The sequence below is a fragment of the Mytilus californianus genome, unplaced genomic scaffold (genome assembly GCF_021869535.1).
Source record: "Mytilus californianus isolate M0D057914Y unplaced genomic scaffold, xbMytCali1.0.p SCAF_6, whole genome shotgun sequence".
Taxonomy (NCBI): domain Eukaryota; kingdom Metazoa; phylum Mollusca; class Bivalvia; order Mytilida; family Mytilidae; genus Mytilus; species Mytilus californianus.
The window spans coordinates 13,791,616-13,814,778 of record NW_026262712.1 but is presented as its reverse complement, the minus strand read 5'-3'; the positions used below and the strand labels follow the sequence as shown (position 1 = coordinate 13,814,778).

Below are 23,163 nucleotides of genomic sequence, written 5' to 3'. Positions count from 1 at the left end.
ATTGACAACAATGTGTGAGCAAAACAAACAGACATAATATGTAAAAACGTCAAAAATTGGGGTACAACAGTCAACATTGTAATCTTAATCACTTTAAAAACAAATCACTGTTTCAACAAAGAAACCAAAAATGGTATATAGACAAAGTACATAAGCAAAAATGAAAGACAAGAATTATTGTCTCTTAATTTCACAGCAATGGTAAAAGTTCGAATTTAAATGAGGGTGTCACGAAAGTAAAACTATTTTCTTGAGCAAAATAAAATCTATATTTGATACAGTTAAATAACCAAACGAATATAGCACATAATTACTATTTTTTTCTCAGTATTCGCAATAAAAATGAGTAATAGAATAGCAGTTTCATAGTAACTAAATGTATATAAAATCAATACAGACAGAAACCTATTGATGATCGTCATGTTTGCTTTTTTATTCCGTAAGGACATATGTATTATTCGATATCTTTCATTGAAATGAAAAAAAGGTCATCTTATCATTTTTACAATTTATAAGACAAAAAGAAAAAAACATACACGAGACTTTTAATGATTATTTTTTTTTTTCAAATCTGCAGACGGTGTACTAGTTAAAGTTGAAGGCAGTGCTCAGTTGATGAAATCTTTTCTCTATTTTCCCATTCCCATATTTGCTAATGTACGAAATTCTGAAATAAAAATTAATCTGTTTGAAAAAAAGTTTGATTTTAATTCATTTGCCTATTAAAAAACTAAACAAAACAACTAAAAGCTGTACATATATATTTCGAATTAGTAGATTGTAAACTCCTTTGCCATGATGCCGTTCTCTTTTCCCGATTATAATATTCCCGATAAGATTTATCAAGTTTTACTTGCCATGAGCAGCATGAAGAATGCAGGAACAGCTTACCCTTCAAGACTAGAAAGGTTCTTCAATAGTTTTGAATGGGTGTTCATTGTTATTGTTATGTCATGAGTATTTCTTTTGGCCATGATGTTGTCTTTTTTTTACTTTGATTGCCCCCTTGGTATCATTTTCTCTCTTCTTTCAATATGCCAACGCAATATGCCGTTCAGATATATACAAATCTACTGAATGATGGTACAGTACATACTAGATATTTAGTTCACTGCAATACACAAAACAATTATCGTCTTTAATAACACGGTTTTCTTTAAGCTGCATTTTTTTGTCTTCATTTCTTTTTGTTAACAAAGTTTGTTAATTATCCAAGCTATAACTGTAATATTGTAATTTGGCTACACTTTTATCGGATTTGTAGTTATTAGGTATTTGTCAAACTTGGCTTTCAAAGATTTGGGTTTAAGCGTTCCTGTGTAAATCCAGAAAAGCGCTTCGGAGTCACGAAAGTTATAAAGTGTAATCCAAACGACAAATATGACCACAAAGACAAGCGAATAGACTTCAGAATAGGCGATTACATTTTTTTTGTATTCGTTTTTATTTTAAAAGAATAATGCTTTCTGAAGTAAAGATTTTGACTCCTGAATCAAGATACCCCATGTTATAGCCTGCGATAAACAAGGCAATACACATACCTCCAATTTCCAATTGATTATTTCCATTTGTGTCAATGAGAGTCATTGCTTGGTTGAACATAGTTGACCACTCGGATTTGCTGTATATGAGACCAGGAATATTAGCATTAGCATAAAAAGTAGAACAATTGTTGTTACTGATGTGACCATTGCGGTTAGCGTCTATCCACCGAAAAGCCAGTTGCACGGAATCAGTTCTTTTTTCAGTTGTTCTCTTATTCACCATCTGGAATGCAAAATTTGAATTAAGAAAAACTCCGTATATTTATATATTTTAGTCTGCATAGCATTGTGTTTTGAATAACCATCATCAGTTCAAGAGCAAACGACCGCAAAACTAAAGAAAAACAAATAAGGCATGAAAAGAAAAACGCGATCAACTATAAGGCATTTTGAAATAGTGTTTGTCCTTTTATCTCCAATATAGTTTTACCGTTAAAGCTCATATTTAGAATATATGCCGTGGGTGAATTCGACTTATCTTTCAATTTCATTAATATTAATTGATACTTTTGACTAAAACGAAAATGATATCTGCATTACAACAAGATATTTTTAAAAAGCACTTCATGACTGGTTGTTGCGTTTACTAAATTAATTTGTTTTTTTGAAATTAAGTAATTTTGACACTATTGCCATACTTTTCTTAACTGCAAGTACCTACCTACCCCTAGAAAAGAATGTCATTGTATTTGACTTGTACGTACAGAAGTAGTTTTTTTTAATGGCTTCGGCAACACTTGGTGTGGTTTCTCTTCTTTTGACATCTGGAAACATCCCTGGGAAGGCCAAGCTTACACTCACAACGCAGCACAGAACGATCAATGACTTCATTTTTTTTTTTAAATATCTTAGTTAATTTCTGTAAAAAGATAAGACTAGTTAACCATTTCCATAAATTACGGCATGACAGATATTTAATAGTTAGAACTAATTTTATTTGAATAAAACTGGCAAAATTTAATAAAACAATGAATAAAACCATATTATCGAATGTTGGTAGTTGTTTATAGCGTGTTCAAAGTTTGGAAATACATTACTTTCATATCATTAGAATACAGTTCAGCCTTGGGGAAACGATAAACAATAAATAACGATAAGCAGGCAATCAAAAAACCTGTTTCGAAGTTTTGACAACGACGAGATATTCCTCTGTTCGCTTCATATCTTTTCTGAAACTCGCCGGTGTAATCATGGAATCGACCCACCTGCCACGTATCATGTGTTCAAGTTACAGATCCATCGTGAGCGATTGAAATGGGATAGAAAGGTTACTTTTGAGTTCGACTTATCGACAGCTTATTTTCTAGATGTATGTATAAATAAGCTTAGCGTCAAGGTAGAAAGTCATTTTACTAGGAAAACTAAAATAAGGTTAATGTTATAAATTTAAAACATTTACTTGTGATACAGAACCGCTTCATTCTCAAGTGTCATCATCCAAAAGAGAGACGAAAGATACCAGACGGACAGTCAAACTCATAGATCGAAAACAAACTGACAACGCCATTGCCAAAAATTAAAAGAGAAACAGACAAATAATAGTACAGATGACACAACATGGAAACTAAAGACGAAGCAATACGAACCCCACCAAAAACTGGGGGCGATCTCAGTAAACAATTGGGTCATGTAAAAACCGATAAGTTAAAATTCCTTCCAACAAGTTCATGAAGTAAAACGTTACTTATATTTAGGAATGTGATAGGGTAAATACATTAAATGTAAATAAGCAAACTTTGAATTAATAGGAATTACACAGTTCTAAAATTGTGCCCCGAATCTTGTGATAACGATAAGCTGTCTATTTCCTTCTCAAGAAGAATAATCTAATCCCTGTTATAATCCCTGTTATAATCCCTGTTCGACTCAGGGGTAATATCATAATGTATATAGAGACAACCACACTTAGGAATATCGCAATATTCACTAGATTAGTGTGAATATATTCTTATAGTTTGACAATAAAACGATTGCTTTATGCTTATCGCTATAACCTAGCGACTACAAATGAATTAGTAAAGAATTGCTAAGGTTATCTCATGTTCAAATAAACGGCTTCGATTAGGTAATTGTGTTTCTTTCTCCGCTTGCAGAACGCAAAAGTAAAAATACTGTAAACTTCGAAATATCACAAATATAACAGCCGTTCTTGTGAAATGTTACATTGTAACCCATCAGACTAGTTACGAGGCTATAAGTCAGAGGTGTAGCACACCTTTCCTACGATTGACGTGAATTACATAAAATGTAGTAGATTTGTTGTGGACATTTGCAAGCCACTAGACCAGACTGAATCATGGACGGATGTTGAACGCACAGTGGAAATTCAGGTTCATTACCTGTCAATGTCAAATGAATTAACCATGTTAGGTATTTCACCCTTTAAGTCGACTGCATTGTCCATGTTGTCATACAATGTTGTTTGCCTAAGGTTATTTATGAATGAACAAATGTTACCGAATTATTTGAAAGAATGTCAAAAATAGTGTTTATTTCTCTTTTAAAAAAATAATAATAAAAAGTCAAGCTTGTGTTGAAGCTACAGATAGTTCAATATATTGAAAACATTATGAAGTTAAAACACATGATTATCTTAACTTAATGGGAACTAAATCAATAAATTTAAAAATAAAGTCTTAGGAGAATGTAAACATTATAAATTGAGAATGGAAATGGGGAATGTGTCAAAGAGACAACAACCCGACCATAGAGCAGACAACAGCCGAAGGCCACCAATGGGTCCCCAACGCAGCGAGAAACTCCCGCACCCGGAGGCGTCCCTCAGCCGGCCCCCCAACAAATATGTACACCAGCCCAGCGACAACGGACGCCACACCAAAATCCAAACTATACACAAGAAACTAAAATTAAAAATGACACAAGACCAACAAAGGCCAGAGGCCCCCGACCCGGGACAGGCGCCAAAATGCGGCGGGGCCAAACATGCCTCCTGAGACCCTAACCCTCCCCCACACACCCAGCCAATGTAGAAAAAACAAACGCACAACAGTACGCACAGCAAACCTCAGTCTAAGAGAAGTCCGAGTCCGATGCCAGAATAGGAAACAAAAGAAAATAAACAAAATGACAACAACACATAAATAACAACATACTATCTTTTATGAGTTATCACATTAAAAACTTCAATAAAAGAAAAGAAAAGTTGGAGTACGGAACTTATTTTTCTTGAAAATGGAAATAAATTGCATTTCTGTATTGCAACTTGCGAATTATAGTATGAATTTATACCTATTTGAGATCCTAAACTGTCCCCATGATTTATAATCCTGCAAACTACTGAAACGGCAAATGAGAAGTATGTCATGCATTTGTTCGACGAAACCAAAAAATAAACGGAAAACCATATTCTGAGGAGGGGTAAATATTGACAACCGAAATGAATGGAATTTTGGCCTAGTTAAGGAAAAAGAGAGCACATAAAAGGGTAAAGAATCTTAATTTTTCACATGGTGACAAAAGAACATACAAACTAAGCAGCAACAAAAAGAAAGTGTATCAAATAATTTGTTAAGTAATGCTTACCTTTGATTTCTGAATCCGTTATGAGTGACAGAGGTGAGACTATCTAGGTTTTATACAAAGTGACATGATTATCAAGTTCATCAAATCTTTTAGTTAAATGTTAATGACTAGAATAATGAAGGTAAAAAATGGACAATAATAGTTCTTAAACTGCGGAAATAATCAAAATTACAAGATAAATTCCAATAATAAATAATAATTTATATTATGTTTTCAAATTTAAACAGGTAATTTCAATCAGATAAAAATAATGACTTTGTTTAAGGTTACTGTGATACAACCCGCGTATCAGGTTTTTCCTTAAAAAAAAACCCGATTTCATGTCATGGGATATTTCATTACATTATTTGGTAATTGTGCTTCTTCCCTCACGCACATAATTCAGGAACAAGACATATGACTTGTTGAAAAGGAGTTAGAGTAATGTATTTTGGTAGGTAGTCAAACTTTCCTATGGAGAGTTACCTGCAAAGCTGGTGTGCTTGTCATCTAGGTAGTGGCATAGCGTTGATATGATTTAGCAAACAGTTTCATCTCTTGGCTCGAATAAAATATAATGTTATAAGACCCGATTGGTTATTCGGCAAATGCTTAGCCTCCATGCGCAATTATGTTCGTGTTAAAGACAGAAGAATATACAAGTGTCATATACACCATATTAAACCAAACCTATTGTATTTATTTAACATCAAATCAAAAACGTAAGAAATATAAAGAGGATTGATCTGGATAAAGGGCAAAAATTATATGAGTGGCGCTGGAAAAAAGAGGATTTAAAATGAAGGGTCAGAATTTTACCTTTCGAAAGACATTTACGGATCCCTAAAAAGTTGTTCCATCAACCAATGGTAACAGTTTAAAACCATTCTAAATTTGATGTGATAGAACTGATATTCTCGGTTGATGATACTACCCAAGTTTGAACAATATGCTTGAATTCTGATCAGTATGAAATAAGCATTTAAATCAGTAAGAATGTTTGATACATGTTTATTTTTTACTTAATCTTACAGGTAGTTTGGTCTCCCCTTTTATTTTACTTTATCTGACAAGTAGCTAGATCCGTTTTGGTCATATAGCTCTTCACTTGTATGCTCTCATACATTTTGGCTTTCAAATGTTTAGGTTTGAGTATTTTTGGTTAAGGTTATTTCAGAAAATCGCTCCCGACGGACGGAATTAATCAATTTTGTTTGCATCATTTACTAGCACTGGGTCGTTGTCTATGCTGATGGAGTGCTAGTCCCATAGAGTACCCTTAGCTCACCAGTCAGTGCCTAGGTACTGATATGATTTATAACAAATGTTTCGCAAATTTCCATTAATAAATTAATAAAATTATTAAGAAACTAAGGTTCCAACTCATTCAGACAAAGTTGACTTTACATAAATTTGGCAATTTTTTTTGTCCCTTTTAATGGTATAGTTCTTTATGTGTTTAAGTCTTATACATACTTGGCTTTCAAATGCTTGGGTTTGAGCGTTCCCGATGAAGATAAATCAATAATAGCGCTTCAGAAACACAAATCACTAAAGAGTTATTTTCATTTACACTATTTAAACCTGAAATTTATTTAATAATAAATATCTACACACATTGTAAGCAAATTGTCTTTGTTAATCAAATGAACGGTACCAATGTTACCAAATGCGCATTCCGACAACTAATGTCTCTTCAGTGATGCTCAAAGTCTAAATATTTAAAATTCTTTTTCAGAAATCTCTGATACAACCAAAAATGACAATAAAAATATAGCCAATGTTAAACGTTCAAGGCAGTACTAAAGGCAGTCCTTTCCTCATTTCTTCGTTCCAGAAGATAAAAAAAAATTACAGTATTCTGAAACGAAACAAAAAGACAATCATATTATTGACCGTTTCATAAATTTAGCGATTAATATACTTGACATTGTATTTAGATAATGCATATTTAAAGATTTTTCTTGTCGTATAACACACCGAGGAGTGTCAAGATTGATCAAAAAATCTTTTGGAAATATTGACGCCCCGAGGTGTGTTATACGACTAGAAAAAACCTAATAATATGCATTATCTGACTTATAAACCGTCAAAAAATATCATTTTCTGCTAGGATTTTCAGGATTTGAATCCTATTTTAGCGACCCCATTAAAGTGAGATATTCTTTTCTGATGCGTTCAGGTTTTAATACGCCCTACGGCTCAGGTATAAAGTAAAAATAAACAAACTCACTAATTAATCTGAATTTAAACTTTAGAAATCATTATCCAGTTACAACAAAAATATAACTGTAACTGCATGAAACAAGACACAAATGAATTATTACTGTGTATGAAAAATACAAGTTTCTGTGTAAGTAATTTATATTATCAACTTAATTTATGAGAGGGGACAAGGCCCGATTTGGTGGTGTAACATCTTACAAAGTCTATCCAAATAATTTTGCAAAAAATTCCGCTCAAGCCGGTGTTAGGCATGTTAGGGGCATTCATAAACTTGCAGTGAGGTAAGAGACTTTTATTATTTATTTTTGCACCGTGTTGAAGGCTTTGTGACTTTGAGAGTAAGAACAGCAATAAAAGCGCTATTCCTTCGTTGTTTGTGTGTTTTTTGCTGTACTAATGCACAGCAAATGTGTCATGGATGAATACCCATATCCTTTGTTTTTCTATAATGCTATGTTTTTTTTCTTTTTTTCATGATATCATATTATTTTTTCAACATTTATACATGACCAAGTATTATCAAAAATTTTGACATTGCTTGATTGAGAAAAGAGAAGCGAAAGATACCAGAGGGACATTCAAACTCATGAGTCGAAAATAAATTGATAACGCCATGGCTAAACAAGAAAAAGACCAACAGACAAATAATAGTACACAAAACACAACATAGAAAACTAAAGACTGAGCAACACGAACCCAACCAAAAACTGGGGGTGATCTCAGGTGCTCCGGAAGGGTAAGCAGATCCTGCCCCACATGTGGCACTCGTCGTGTTGCTCAGGTTAGTACAAACCCGGTAATAAGTCTAATTCGGTAGGTCACATTCGGGAAAAGGGGGACGGGATTGTAGTTACGACATTAGGAACATATCCGGTATCATCTGTGAAACGGATATTCTATTTTCGTGTGTTTTGTGGCATTATTCGGTCTCTTTTTGTAATGATTCAGGAAACCATGACAAACTCATTAATGTACATGTTTGAACACTTAATTAAATCCATACTTTACTCAAGTTTTAATTCATTTAGTAATGCCTTTATTGTGGACTTATATAAAGGTCAAAGAGACTACTTGTATTACTTGTCGCATCGAATAGTATTTTGTGTCATATCATTGGGCTTTGGTTTCATTTTCTTTTTTTTTTTTTCTTCTTATGTGTGTTTGTTGTTATATTGCTATCATAAAAATAAAGAAAAAATCGTAAGAATGCCATTAAAACAACTATCCATAACAATTTAAATTACATGGAAGTAAGGAATTATAGGTCACCGTACGGCCTACAATAATGAGAAAAACCCATACCGTATAGTCAGCTATAAAAGACACCGAGAAGAAAATTTGAAAAAAATTAAACCAGAAAACTAACGGCCTAGTTTATAACAATTCAATTTATGGAATACTAATATCACAAACAGAAAGCAACGACAGCCTTACAGGCTACCGACTTGGGACAGACAGATAAAGAATGTGGCGGAGTTAAACATGTTCGTGATCACTTATGTATCATTTAATTAAGAAATTGAGAAGACAGATAAATACTTACAAACTTATTTTGCAATAATATCAAAACTTTTGATTTTCCGCACTCTACACTACTAATGTCCTTGCTCAATTGATAAATCAACTTATATGTTCATCGAAAAGGTCCTTTTTGGTAGGTCATGGTGAATTGTCCTTTTTGGTAGCTCATGGTGAATCTTACTTTGTGAAGAGTCACACTGATTCCAACCGCAAATTATCCAAAAACAATATCATCAAAATGCAAGACGTAGCGATATTTGTTGAGTTTGGTTGATTGGCATTCAACTTACCGTTTTCCAATGGGTGCTAACTGTGCAACCCTACTGTCCAAATTGTCTCTGTACTTTCTGAAGCAAAATTCATACAAACTAATAACAAAAACAAAACTTTGTAGTATGTTGCAAAGTTCTACTATTTCACATTCAGATAAATTGATGATGTCCTGTCACCTTATAGTCAAATTTCAGTGAGTGTTTGAATCTGAAACTCTGAAACGTTTCCCCGATATTTACACAAATGGACTAATTCAATCTCCCATTTTAGCAGTAATAGAATTAACGGTACCAATTTTACTGCAGCAGATGCGCATTTCTACAATTTATGTCACTTCAGTGATGCTTGATATTTGAAAGTCCAAAATCTTTAACATTGTTAAACAAAAGTCGAAGAGCTGACCAAACCAAATTTTACCAAAAGTAAAACCAAACCCGGACAAGGAATCAGAGCTATGCATGAGTAACATACCCTCTGTTCCATCGTATGGCGTTTGTATTTCTCAAGTAATACGTTGCGCTCGTGTATGTTCACTCTATACGGAATTCACCAAAATGTGTTTGTTCCTTACACCAAAAACTGCGCCGACAGATTAATGACGCAAGTTTTTGCTGTGTTACATCTTCAAATATCAGAATAGTCGTGTGATTTGTAATTTTACCGACCATGTTTCCTATTCCAGACTATGACATTTTGACTTATTGTGGATTCGCCTGGGGGGTGATGCATGCATAGAAGGTGACGCTCACCCTGTCAACGAATTAGGTTTCATTGATTTTGGAGTTTATGCTGTTCTCACAGTTTTTGTTTTATACCTTGATTTTCATCTGCGTAATCGATTTATAATTTTTGAACATCGGTAAAAAACTGTTGCCTAAATTCATTTACAAAATATATTGATCTATTGGCTATACTATCGGACAAACGAACCTAATAATGTTAACGTAACGTTGTCCAATAAAACATGGAAATGTTGTCAATGTGAGATTGGCCCTATCAGATGGACATGAAGACCCCACAAATTTAGTTGACCTAGTGCCTTTACTATCCGATATAAAAGTTAATGCAAAGAGGTCATATGAATGAAGGACTAAAACATCACAAGGTACAAGGAGTAAGCGATAAACTATTATCACCCCCAACACTGCACCCCATAACTCGAAGCTGAGTCTATATCAGGCTAGCAAGTGTGTATTCCGTTCTTTGTCCTTGTTTTCCTTCTTATTTGTTTTCCCACTGTGTTGATATATATCATTTAGGTACATATGGTTTTTTTAATATTCAATGATCGTTTTTTTTTAATAAACTTGATTTACCAAGTTTATTTCGTCTTCAAACTTTTTTGGTTCTAGGTCATGAAATGTGAATATTTTGAAGTTATAAGTCTGGTACCTTTCATGATAATCTCTAGTCACTTTATCATAAGCATTATATTATATTGCTCAGTCTTTTGTTTTCTATAATGTTTTTTGTGTACTATTGTTTGTCTGTTGGTCTTTTTCTTTTTTATCCATGGCGTTGTCAGTTTATTTTCGACTTATGAGTTTGACTGTCATCTGGTATCTTTCGCCTCTCTTTTATAATGTCACAGTACCCAAATTGCACTCATTTAGTAAAAATAGCAGTGGAAATCCTGCATGTTTTCTTAGAGACTAAACAATTTATACTTTCATGATTTGACATTATGCACGTCTTCCGACAGATGTAAATATATTTGAATATACACAAAACGTTCACAGTATGTATCAACAGATGAAGTGTTCACTGAAAAAGTAAAATCCACGGAAACGTCGCCATGCGACGTCTACAAAGTAAATCTAAGCATAGATGCAATTTGGGTACTCCATATTACAGAATCATGGATCGTTTGGAGGTCGGTTCAAACCCATTTTTCGATGATTTAATATGGATTCAAATTAAATTAATGGAACTATATAGTAAATAAGAATACATGTACAAAACAAACACAGAATGGAAAATTTTGTCTGGGTCATAAATAAATGTAGGTAAGAAAACTGTCAAAATAGGTGCAATTTGGGTACCTTCGCGTTAACTGTGTATAATAACTGATGTGTGCCTTCTTATCTGGGTATGATCAATCTTGAATAGATTATGATCGCTCGGCTGTTTATTTAAGTCAAACACATTTTAAACGAAGAATATTTTTAGAAACCTGATTGGTAGTATATTATAAGTTATCTACTTTCATATCCGTCTATATGGATATTTTAACACCCTGAAGTATTCAAGTTCACCCTGAGGCGCAGCCGAAGGGTGTACAGGGTACTGAAGGGTGTTAAATTATCCATATCTACGGATATGAACGAAGATAACGAATTTATCCCCGGTCTTAGTCTAAATCTGGCGATATTTAGAGAAATTCGACCACAAAGTTTAACGTGAAAGCAACGTTTTTTTTTCATTTTTTAAATATCTTTTATTGAAATTTGGGAATTTGACATATTTTTAACGGGGTGTAGGGTACTACCTTTGGTAGAACCCTGCAGGTAGACAAATATAAGACGTGTTTAAACAAGAGACAGAGAAACTGAAATGGGTCGAATTTGGCGCGCAATGTTGTGCGAGTTACATCATAAACGGTGTGACGTCAACGTGGGTCATTTGCATAGCTAGGTCAGTAGTACCATTCATTGACAATGTGGCTGCATAGTGATGCATTTACTAAAATAATCGATATAATAAGATAAAATCGTTACTGGATTAAGTATTTAATTATACAGACATCATGGAAAATCTACAGAATTCGATATTTCATAAGGAACAACCATGGAACTAAGGAAAACGCGCGTGAAATTCCCCGATGTAATGGGTAGCAACGTCCGGGGATATGATTTAGCAACACCCAGGGGCTATGGGTTTTGTAACAACGTGCGTTAAGCAATCAAAATCCTAGAAATATACTAAGCCGAGGATAATAATTTATATACTTCAATGCTTAATTGACAATTTCTCTGTTTTAAAATCTGAATACGATTCTATAAATATGTAATAATCTGCATGTTTGTATACATTTTAGAGTAAACGTATAGAAAGCGTTTTGAGTAAATTTTTCGTTGATGTTAGGGATTCAGTGAGGAACAAAAATACTTTTATCACACCATTCGTCAAGAGACACCATTAAATTTGCAATTTACTGATGATATATGTTTTTGTTTGAGTCAAAAGTATAATAACATAAATACCGAACTCCAAGGGAAAATCAAAATGGAAAGTCCATTATAAAATGGCAAAATCAAAAGCTCAAACACATCTAACGAATGGAAAGCAACTGTCATATTCCTGACTTGGTACAGGCATTTCCTTATGTAGAAAATGGTGGATTAAACCATGTTTTGTAGCTAGCAAAACCTCTCACTTGTATGACAGTCGCATTGAATTCCATTATATTGACAACAATGTGTGAGCAAAACAAACAGACATAATATGTAAAAACGTCAAAAATTGGGGTACAACAGTCAACATTGTAATCTTAATCACTTTAAAAACAAATCACTGTTTCAACAAAGAAACCAAAAATGGTATATAGACAAAGTACATAAGCAAAAATGAAAGACAAGAATTATTGTCTCTTAATTTCACAGCAATGGTAAAAGTTCGTATTTAAATGAGGGCGTCACGAACGTAAAACTATTTTCTTGAGCAAAATAAAATCTATATTTGATACAGTTAAATAAACAAACGAATATAGCACATAATTACTATTTTTTTCTCAGTATTCGCAATAAAAATGAGTAATAGAATAGCAGTTTCATAGTAACTAAATGTATATAAAATCCATAGACAGAAACCTATTGATGATCGTCATGTTTGCTTTTTTATTCCGTAAGGACATATGTATTATTCGATATCTTTCATTGAAATGAAAAAAAGGTCATCTTATCATTTTTACAATTTATAAGACAAAAAGAAAAAAACATACACGAGACTTTTAATGATTTTTTTTTCAAATCTGCAGACGGTGTACTAGTTAAAGTTGAAGGTAGTGCTCAGTTGATGAAACCTTTTCTCTATTTTCCCATTCCCATATTTGCTAATGTACGAAATTCTGAAATAAAAATTAATCTGTTTGAAAAAAGTTTGATTTTAATTCATTTGCCTATTAAAAAACTAAACAAAACAACTAAAAGCTGTACATATATATTTCGAATTAGTAGATTGTAAACTCCTTTGCCATGATGCCGTTCTCTTTTCCCGATTATAATATTCCCGATAAGATTTATCAAGTTTTACTTGCCATGAGCAGCATGACGAATGCAGGAACAGCTTACCCTTCAAGACTAGAAAGGTTCTTCAATAGTTTTGAATGGGTGTTCATTGTTATTGTTATGTCATGAGTATTTCTTTTGGCCATGATGTTGTCTTTTTTTTACTTTGATTGCCCCCTTGGTATCATTTTCTCTCTTCTTTCAATATGCCAACGCAATATGCCGTTCAGATATATACAAATCTACTGAATGATGGTACAGTACATACTAGATATTTAGTTCACTGCAATACACAAAACAATTATTGTCTTTAATAACACGGTTTTCTTTAAGCTGCATTTTTTGTCTTCATTTCTTTTTGTTAACAAAGTTTGTTAATTATCCAAGCTATAACTGTAATATTGTAATTTGGCTACACTTTTATTGGATTTGTAGTTTTTAGGTATTTGTCAAACTTGGCTTTCAAAGATTTGGGTTTAAGCGTTCCTGTGTAAATCCAGAAAAGCGCTTCGGAGTCACGAAAGTTATAAAGTGTAATCTAAACGACAAATATGACCACAAAGACAAGCGAATAGACTGCAGAAAAGGCGATTACATTTTTTTTGTATTCGTTTTTATTTTAAAAGAATAATGCTTTCTGAAGTAAAGATTTTGACTCCTGAATCAACCCCTTTTATAGCCTGAGATAAACAAGGCAATACACATACCTCCAATTTCCAATTGATTATTTCCATTTGTGTCAATGAGAGTCATTGCTTGGTTGAACATAGTTGACCACTCGGATTTGCTGTATATGAGACCAGGAATATTAGCATTAGCATAAAAAGTAGAAAATTCGTTGTTACTGATGTGACCATTGCGGTTAGCGTCTATCCACCGAAAAGCCAGTTGCACGGAATCAGTTCTTTTTTCAGTTGTTCTCTTATTCACCATCTGGAATGCAAAATTTGAATTAAGAAAAACTCCGTATATTTATATATTTTAGTCTGCATAGCATTGTGTTTTGAATAACCATCATCAGTTCAAGAGCAAACGTCCGCAAAACCAAAGAAAAACAAATAAGGCATGAAAAGAAAAACGCGATCAACTATAAGGCATTTTGAAATAATATTTGTCCTTTGATCTCCAATATAGTTTTACCGTTAAAGCTCATATTTAGAATAAATGCCGTGGGTGAATTCGACTTATCTTTCAATTTTATTAATATTCATTGATACTTTTGACTAAAACGAAAATGATATCTGCATTACAACAAGATATTTTTAAAAAGCACTTCATGACTGGTTGTTACGTTTACTAAATTAATTGTTTTTTTTTAAATTAAGTAATTTTGACACTATTGCCATACTTTTCTTAACTGCAAGTACCTACCTACCCCTAGAAAAGAATGTCATTGTATTTGACTTGTACGTACAGAAGTAGTCTTTTTAATGGCTTCGGCAACACTTGGTGTGGTTTCTCTTCTTTTGACATCTGGAAACATCCCTGGGAAGGCCAAGCTTACACTCACAACGCAGCACAGAACGATCAATGACTTCATTTTTTTTTTTAATATCTTAGTTAATTTCTGTAAAAAGATAAGACTAGTTAACCATTTCCATAAATTACAGCATGGCAGACATTTAATAGTTAGAACTAATTTTATTTGAATAAAACAGGCAAAATTTAATAAAACAATGAATAAAACCATATTATCGAATGTTGGTAGTTGTTTATAGCTTGTTCAAAGTTTGGAAATAAATTACTTTCATATCATTAGAATACAGTTCAGCCTTAAGGGAAACGATAAACAATAAATAACGACAAGGAGGCAATCAAAAAACCTGTTTCGAAGTTTTGACAACGACGAGATATTCCTCTGTTCGCTTCATATCTTTTCTGAAACTCGCCGGTGTAATCATGGAATCGACCCACCTGCCACGTATCATGTGTTCAAGTTACAGATCAATCGTCAGCGATTGAAATGGGATAGAAAGGTTACTTTTGAGTTCGACTATCGACATCTTATTTTCTAGATGTATGTATAAATAAGCTAAGCGTCAAGGAAGAAAGTCATTTTACTAGGAAAACTAAAATAAGGTTAATGTTATAAATTTAAAACATGTACTTGTGATACAGAACCGCTTCATTCTCAAGTGTCATCATCTAAAAGAGGGACGAAAGATACCAGACGGACAGTCAAACTCATAGATCGAAAACAAACTGACAACGCCATGGCCAAAAATTAAAAGACAAACAGACAAATAATAGTACAGATGACAAAACATAGAAATCTAAAGACGAAGCAACACGAACCCCACCAAAAACTGGGGGCGATCTCAGTAAACAATGGGGTCATGTAAAGACCGATAAGTTAAAATTCCTTCCAACAAGTTCATGAAGTAAAACGTTACTTATATTTAGGAATGTGATAGGGTAAATACATTAAATGTAAATAAGCAAACTTTGAATTAATAGGAATTACACAGTTCTAAAATTGTGCCCCGAATCATGTGATAACGATAAGCTGTCTATTTCCTTCTCAAGACGAATAATCTAATCCCTGTTATAATCCCTGTTATAATCCCTGTTTGACTCAGGGGTAATATCATAATGTATATAGAGACAACCACACTTAGGAATATCGCAATATTCACTAGATTAGTGTGAATATATTTTTATAGTTTGACAATAAAACGATTGCTTTATGCTTATCGCTATTATAACCTAACGACTACAAATGAATTAGTAAAGAATTGCTAAGGTTATCTCATGTTCAAATAAACGGATTCGATTAGGTAATTGTGTTTCTTTCTCTGCATGCAGAACGCAAACGTAAAAATACTGTAAACTTTGAAATATCACAAATATAACAGCTGTTCTTGTGAAATGTTACCTTGTAACCCATCAGACTAGTTACGAGGCTTTAAGTCAGAGTAGTAGCACACATTTCCTACGATTGACGTGAATTACATAAAATGTAATAGTAGTAGATTTGTTCTGGACATTTGCAAGCCACTAGACCAGACTGAATCATAGACGGATGTTGAACGCACAGTGGAAATTCAGGTTCATTACCTGTCAATGTCAAATGAACTAACCATGTTTGGTATGTCACCCTTTAAGTCGACTGCATTGTCCATGTTGTCATACAATGTTGTTTGCCTAAGGTTTTTTATGGCAATGAACAAATGTTACCGAATTATTTGAAAGAATGTCAAAAATAGTGTTTATTTCTCTTTTAAAAAAATAATAATAAAAAGTCAAGCTTGTGTTGAAGCTACAGATAGTACAATATATATTGAAAACATTATGAAGTTAAAACACATGATTATCTTAACTTAATGGGAACTAAATCAATAAATTTAAAAATAAAGTCTTAGGAGAATGTAAACATTTAAAATTGAGAATGGAAATGGGGAATGTGTCAAAGAGACAACAACCCGACCATAGAGCAGACAACAGCCGAAAGCCACCAATGGGTCCCCAACGCAGCGAGAAACTCCCGCACCCGGAGGCGTCCCTCAGCCGGCCCCCAACAAATATGTACACCAGCCCAGCGACAACGGACGCCACACCAAACTCCAAACTATACACAAGAAACTAAAATTAAAAATGACACAAGACCAACAAAGGCCAGAGGCCCCCGACCCGGGACAGCCGCCAAAATGCGGCGGGGCCAAACATGCCTCCTGAGACCCTAACCCTCCCCCCACACACCTAGCCAATGTAGAAAAAACAAACGCACAACAGTACGCACAGCAAAACTCAGTCTAAGAGAGGTCCGAGTCCGATGCCAGAATAGGAAACAAAAGAAAATAAACAAAATGACAACAACACATAAATAACAACAGACTATCTTTTACGAGTTATCACATTAAAAACTTCAATAAAAGAAAAGAAAAGTTGAAGTACGGAACTTATTTTTCTTGAAAACGGAAATGAATTGCATTTCTGTATTGCAACTTGCGAATTATAGTATGAATTTATACCTTTTTTAGATCCTAAACTGTCCCCATGATTTATAATCCTGCAAACTACTGAAACGGCAAATGAGAAGTATGTCATGCATTTGTTCGACGAAACAAAAAAATAAACGGAAAACCATATTCTTAGGAGGGGTAAATATTGACAACCGAAATGAATGGAATTTTGGCCTAGTTTAGGGAAAAGAGAGCACACAAAAGGGTAAAGAATCTTAATTTTTCACATGGTGACAAAAGAACATACAAACTAAGCAGCAACAAAAAGAAAGTGTATCAAATAATTTGTTAAGTAATGCTTACCTTTGATTTCTGAATCCGTTATGAGTGACAGAGGTGAGACTATCTAGGTTTTATACAAAGTGACATGATTATCAAGTTCATCAAACCTTTTGGTTAAATGTTAATGACTAGAATTATGAATGTAAAAAATGGACAATAATAGTTCTTAAACTGCGGAAATAATCAAAATTACAAGATAAATTCCAATAATACATAATAATTTATATTATGTTTTCAAATTTAAACAGGTAATTTCAATCAGATAAAGATAATGACTTATAATACCATCTGTGGTTTATGACGAAATTGGTTTCTATTTGTTTACAATGTCGCACCAAAACTTTGTTTAAGGTTACTGTGATACAACCCGCGTATCAGGTTTTTCCTTTAAAAAAAACCCGATTTCATGTCATGGGATATTTCATTACATTATTTGGTAATTGTGCTTCTTCCCTCACGCACATAATTCAGGAACAAGACATATGACTTGTTGAAAAGGAGTTAGAGTAATGTATTTTGGTAGGGAGTCAAAATTTCCTATGGAGAGTTACCTGCGAAGCTGGTGTGCTTGTCACCTAGGTAGTGGCATAGCGTTGATATGATTTAGCAAACAGTTTCATCTCTTGGCTCGAATAAAATATAATGTAATAAGACCCGATTGGTTATTCGGCAAACGCTTAGCCTCCATGCGCAATTATGTTCGTGTTAATGACAGAAGAATGTACAAGTGTCATATTAACCATAATAAACCAAACCTATTGTATTTATTTAACATCAAATCAAAAACGTAAGAAATATAAAGAGGATTGATCTGGATAAAGGGCAAAAATTAAATGAGTTGCGCTGGAAAAAAGAGGATTTATAATGAAGGGTCAGAATTTTACCTTTCGAAAGACATTTACGGATCCCTAAAAAGTTTATCCATCAACCAATGGTAACAGTTTAAAACCATTCTAAATTTGATGTGATAGAACTGATATTCTCGGTTAATGATACTACCCAAGTTTGAACAATATGCTTAAATTCTGATCAGTATGAAATAAGCATTTAAGTCAGTAAGAATGTTTGATACATGTTTATTTTTGACTTAATCTTACAGGTAGATTGGTCTCCCCTTTTATTTTAATTTATCTGACAAGTAGCTAGATCCGTTTTGGTCATATAGCTCTTCACTTGTATGCTCTCATACATTTTGGCTTTCAAATGTTTAGGTTTGAGTATTTTTAGTGAAGGTTATTTCAGAAAATCGCTTCCGACGCACGGAATTAATCAATTTTGTTTGCATTTACTAGCACTGGGTCGTTGTCTATGCTGATGGAGTGCTAGTCTCATAGAGTACCCTTAGCTCACCAGTTAGTGCCTAGGTACTGATATGATTTATAACAAACTTTTCGCAAATTTCCATTAATAAATTAAGAAATTATTAAGAAACTAAGGTTCCAACTCATTCAGACAAAGTTGACTTTACATAAATTTGGCAATTTTTTTGTCCCTTTTAATGGTATAGTTCTTTATGTGTTTAAGTCTTATGCATACTTGGCTTTCAAATGCTTGGGTTTGAGCGTTCCCGATGAAGATAAATCAATAAACGCGCTTCGGAAACACAAATCAATAAAGAGTTATTTTCATTAACACTATTTAAACCTGAAATTTATTTAATAATAAATATCTACACACATTGTAAGCAAATTGTCTTTGTTAATCAAATGAACGGTAACAATGTTACCAAATGCGCATTCCGACAACTAATGTCTCTTCAGTGAGGCTCCAAGTCTAAATATTTAAAATTCTTTTTCAGAAATCGCTGATACAACCAAAAATGACAATAAAAATATAGCCAATGTTAAACGTTCAAGGCAGTTCTAAAAAGAAAGATGTTCTTTCCTCATTTCTTCGTTCCAGAAGATAAAAAAAATTACAGTATTCTGAAACGAAACAAAAAGACAATCATATTATTGACCGTTTCATAAATTTAGCGATTAATATACTTGACATTGTATTTAGATAATGCATATTTAAAGATTTTTCTTGTCGTATAACACACCGAGGAGTGTCAAGATTGATCAAAAAATCTTTGGGAAATATTGACGCCCCGAGGTGTGTTATACGACTAGAAAAAACCTAATAATATGCATTATCTGACTTATAAACCGTCAAAAAATATCATTTTCTGCTAGGATTTTCAGGATTTGAATCCTATTTTAGCGACCCCATTAAAGTGAGATATTCTTTTCTGATACGTTCAGGTTTTAATACGCCCTACGGCTCAGGTATAAAGTAAAAATAAACAAACTCACTAATTAATCTAAATTTAAACTTTAGAAATCATTATCCAGTTACAATAAAAATATAACTGTAACTGCATGAAACAAGACACAAATGAATTATTACTGTGTATGAAAAATACAAGTTTCTGTGTAAGTAATTTATATTATCAACTTAATTTATGAGAGGGGACAAGGCCCGATTTGGTGGTGTAACATCTTACAAAGTCTATCCAAATAATTTTGCAAAGAATTCCGCTCAAGCCGGTGTTAGGCATGTTAGGGGCCGTCATAAACTTGCAGTGAGGTAAGAGACTTTTATTATTTATTTTTGCACCGTGTTGAAGGCTTTGTGACTTTGAGAGTAAGAACAGCAATAAAAGCGCTGTTCCTTCGTTGTTTGTGTGTTTTTTGCTGTACTAATGCACAGCAAATGTGTCATGGATGAATACCCATATCCTTTGTTTTTCTATAATGCTATGTTTTTTTTCTTTTTTTCATGATATCATATTATTTTTTCAACATTTATACATGACCAAGTATTATCAAAAATTTTGACATTGCTTGATTGAGAAAAGAGAAGCGAAAGATACCAGAGGGACATTCAAACTCATGAGTCGAAAATAAACTGATAACGCCATGGCTAAACAAGAAAAAGACCAACAGACAAATAATAGTACACAAAACACAACATAGAAAACTAAAGACTGAGCAACACGAACCCAACCAAAAACTGGGGGTGATCTCAGGTGCTCCGGAAGGGTAAGTAGATCCTGCCCCACATGTGGCACTCGTCGTGTTGCTCAGGTTAGTACAAACCCGGTAATAAGTCTAATTCGGTAGGTCACATTCGGGAAAAGGGGGACGGGATTGTAGTTACGACATTAGGAACATATCCGGTATCATCTGTGAAACGGATATTCTATTTCCGTGTGTTTTGTGGCATTATTCGGTCTCTTTTTGTAATGATTCAGGAAACCATGACAAACTCATTAATGTACATGTTTGAACACTTAATTAAATCCATACTTTACTCAAGTTTTAATATATTTAGTAATGCCTTTATTGTGGACTTATATAAAGGTCAAAGAGACTACTTGTATTACTTGTCGCATCGAATAGTATTTTGTGTCATATCATTGGGCTTTGGTTTCATTTTCTTTTTTTTTCTTCTTATGTGTGTTCGTTGTTATATTGCTATCATAAAAATAAAGAAAAAATCGTAAGATTGCCATTAAAACAACTATCCATAACAATTTAAATTACATGGAAGTAAGGAATTAAAGGTCACCGTACGGTCTACAATAATGAGAAAAACCCATACCGTATAGTCAGCTATAAAAGACACCGAGAAGAAAATTTGAAAAAAATTAAACCATAAAACTAACGGCCTAGTTTATAACAATTCAATTTATGGAATACATGTACTAATATCACAAACAGAAAGCAACGACAGCCTTACAGGCTACCGACTTGGGACAGACAGATAAAGAATGTGGCGGAGTTAAACATGTTCGTGATCACTCAACCCTCCTCTAACATGGAACAATAGTGTAACAGCACTACATAAGAAAACTGTAAAAATCAGTTGTAAATGGCTCAACTCTTTAGGTCTGTACGCAGCACACACAAAAAATATCAAAGGTGAGGGTTGGATTTTCTTCAATTCAAAAAATATAAAATCACCAATAAACAAGGAGATCAACCAATTGAGATACTTCAGAGAATATTCCTCTTAGTTAAGTTACGAATTGTATCAATTAACTTTACTGTATTATGTATCATTTAATTAAGAAATTGAGAAGACAGATAAATACTTAAAAACTTGTTTTGCAATTTTGCAATAATATCAAAACTTTTGATTTTCCGCACTCTACACTACTAATGTCCTTGCTCAATTGATAAATCAACTTATCTGTTCATCGAAAAGGTCCTTTTTGGTAGGTCATGGTGAATCGTCCTTTTTGGTAGCTCATGGTGAATCTTACTTTGTGAAGAGTCACACTGATTCCAACCGCAAATTATCCTAAAACAATGTCATCAAAATGCAAGACGTAGCGATATTTGCTGAGTTTGGTTGATTGGCATTCAACTTACCGTTTTCCAATGGGTGCTAACTGTGCAACCCTACTGTCCAAATTGTCTCTATACTTTCTGAAACAAATTCATACAAACTAATAACAAAAACAAAACTTTGTAGTATGTTTCAGATAAATTGATGATGTCCTGTCACCTTAGAGTCAAATTTCAGTGAGTGTTTGAATCTGAAACTCTGAAACGTTTCCCCGATATTTACACAAATGGACTAATTCAATCTCCCATTCAACAGTAATAGAATTAACGGTACCAATTTTACTGCAGCAGATGCGCATTTCTACAATTTATGTCACTTCAGTGATGCTTGATATTTGAAAGTCCAAAATCTTTAACATTGTTAAACAAAAGTCGAAGAGATGACCAAACCACATTTTACCAAAAGTAAAACCAAACCCGGACAGGGAATCAGAGCTATGCATGAGTAACATACCCTCTGTTCCATCGTATGGCGTTTGTATTTCTCAAGTAATACGTTGCGCTCGTGTATGTTCACTCTATACGGAATGTTTGCTCCTTACACCAAAACTGCGCCGACAGATTAATGACGCAAGTTTTTGCTGTGTTACATCTTCAAATATCAGAATAGTCGTGTGATTTGTAATTTTACCGACCATGTTTCCTATTCCAGATTATGACATTTTGACTTATTGTGGATTCGCCTGGGGGTGTGATGCATGCATAGAAGGTGACGCTCACCCTGTCAACAAATTAGGTTTCATTGATTTTGGAGTTTATGCTGTTCTCACAGTTTTTGTTTTATACCTTGATTTTCATCTGCGTAATCGATTTATAATTTTTGAACATTGGTAAAAAACTGTTGCCTAAATTCATTTACAAAATATATTGATCTATTGGCTATACTATCGGACAAACGAACCTAATAATGTTAACGTAACGTTGACCAATAAAACATGGAAATGTTGTCAATGTGAGATTGGCCCTATCAGATGGACATGAAGACCCCACAAATTTAGTTGACCTAGTGCCTTTATTATCCGATATAAAAGGTAATGCAAAGAGGTCATATGAATGAAGGACTAAAACATCACAAGGTACAAGGAGTAAGCGATAAACTATTATCACCCCCAACACTGCACCCCATAACTCGAAGCTGAGTCTATATCAGGCTAGCAAGTGTGTATTCTGTTCTTTGTCCTTGTTTTCCTTCTTATTTGTTCTCCCACTGTGTTGATATATATCATTTAGATACATATGGTTTTTGAATATTCAATGATCGTTTTTTTTT

The 23,163-nt window shown here is 33.5% G+C and overlaps 2 long non-coding RNA genes across 3 annotated transcripts in view; both read right to left on the bottom strand.

The window, feature by feature from the left end:
• The window catches only part of LOC127704406 (uncharacterized), a 29,792-nt gene extending 12,194 nt beyond the window's left edge, over window positions 1–17,598 (bottom strand). The window contains exon 1 of one of the 2 annotated variants that reach the window (XR_007983263.1): window positions 17,578–17,598. This is a non-coding gene — a long non-coding RNA (uncharacterized LOC127704406). Of the gene's footprint in view, window positions 1–5,087; window positions 5,109–17,577 lie in introns of those variants that run through there. The other variant, XR_007983265.1, reaches the window with a different exon arrangement.
• Window positions 533–1,660, bottom strand: LOC127704408 (uncharacterized). The gene is made up of 2 exons (XR_007983267.1): window positions 1,542–1,660; window positions 533–667 (listed from the first exon to the last, which is right to left on the bottom strand). It is a non-coding gene; the product is annotated as an uncharacterized LOC127704408 (long non-coding RNA).
• Window positions 17,599–23,163: the final 5,565 nt, after the last annotated feature.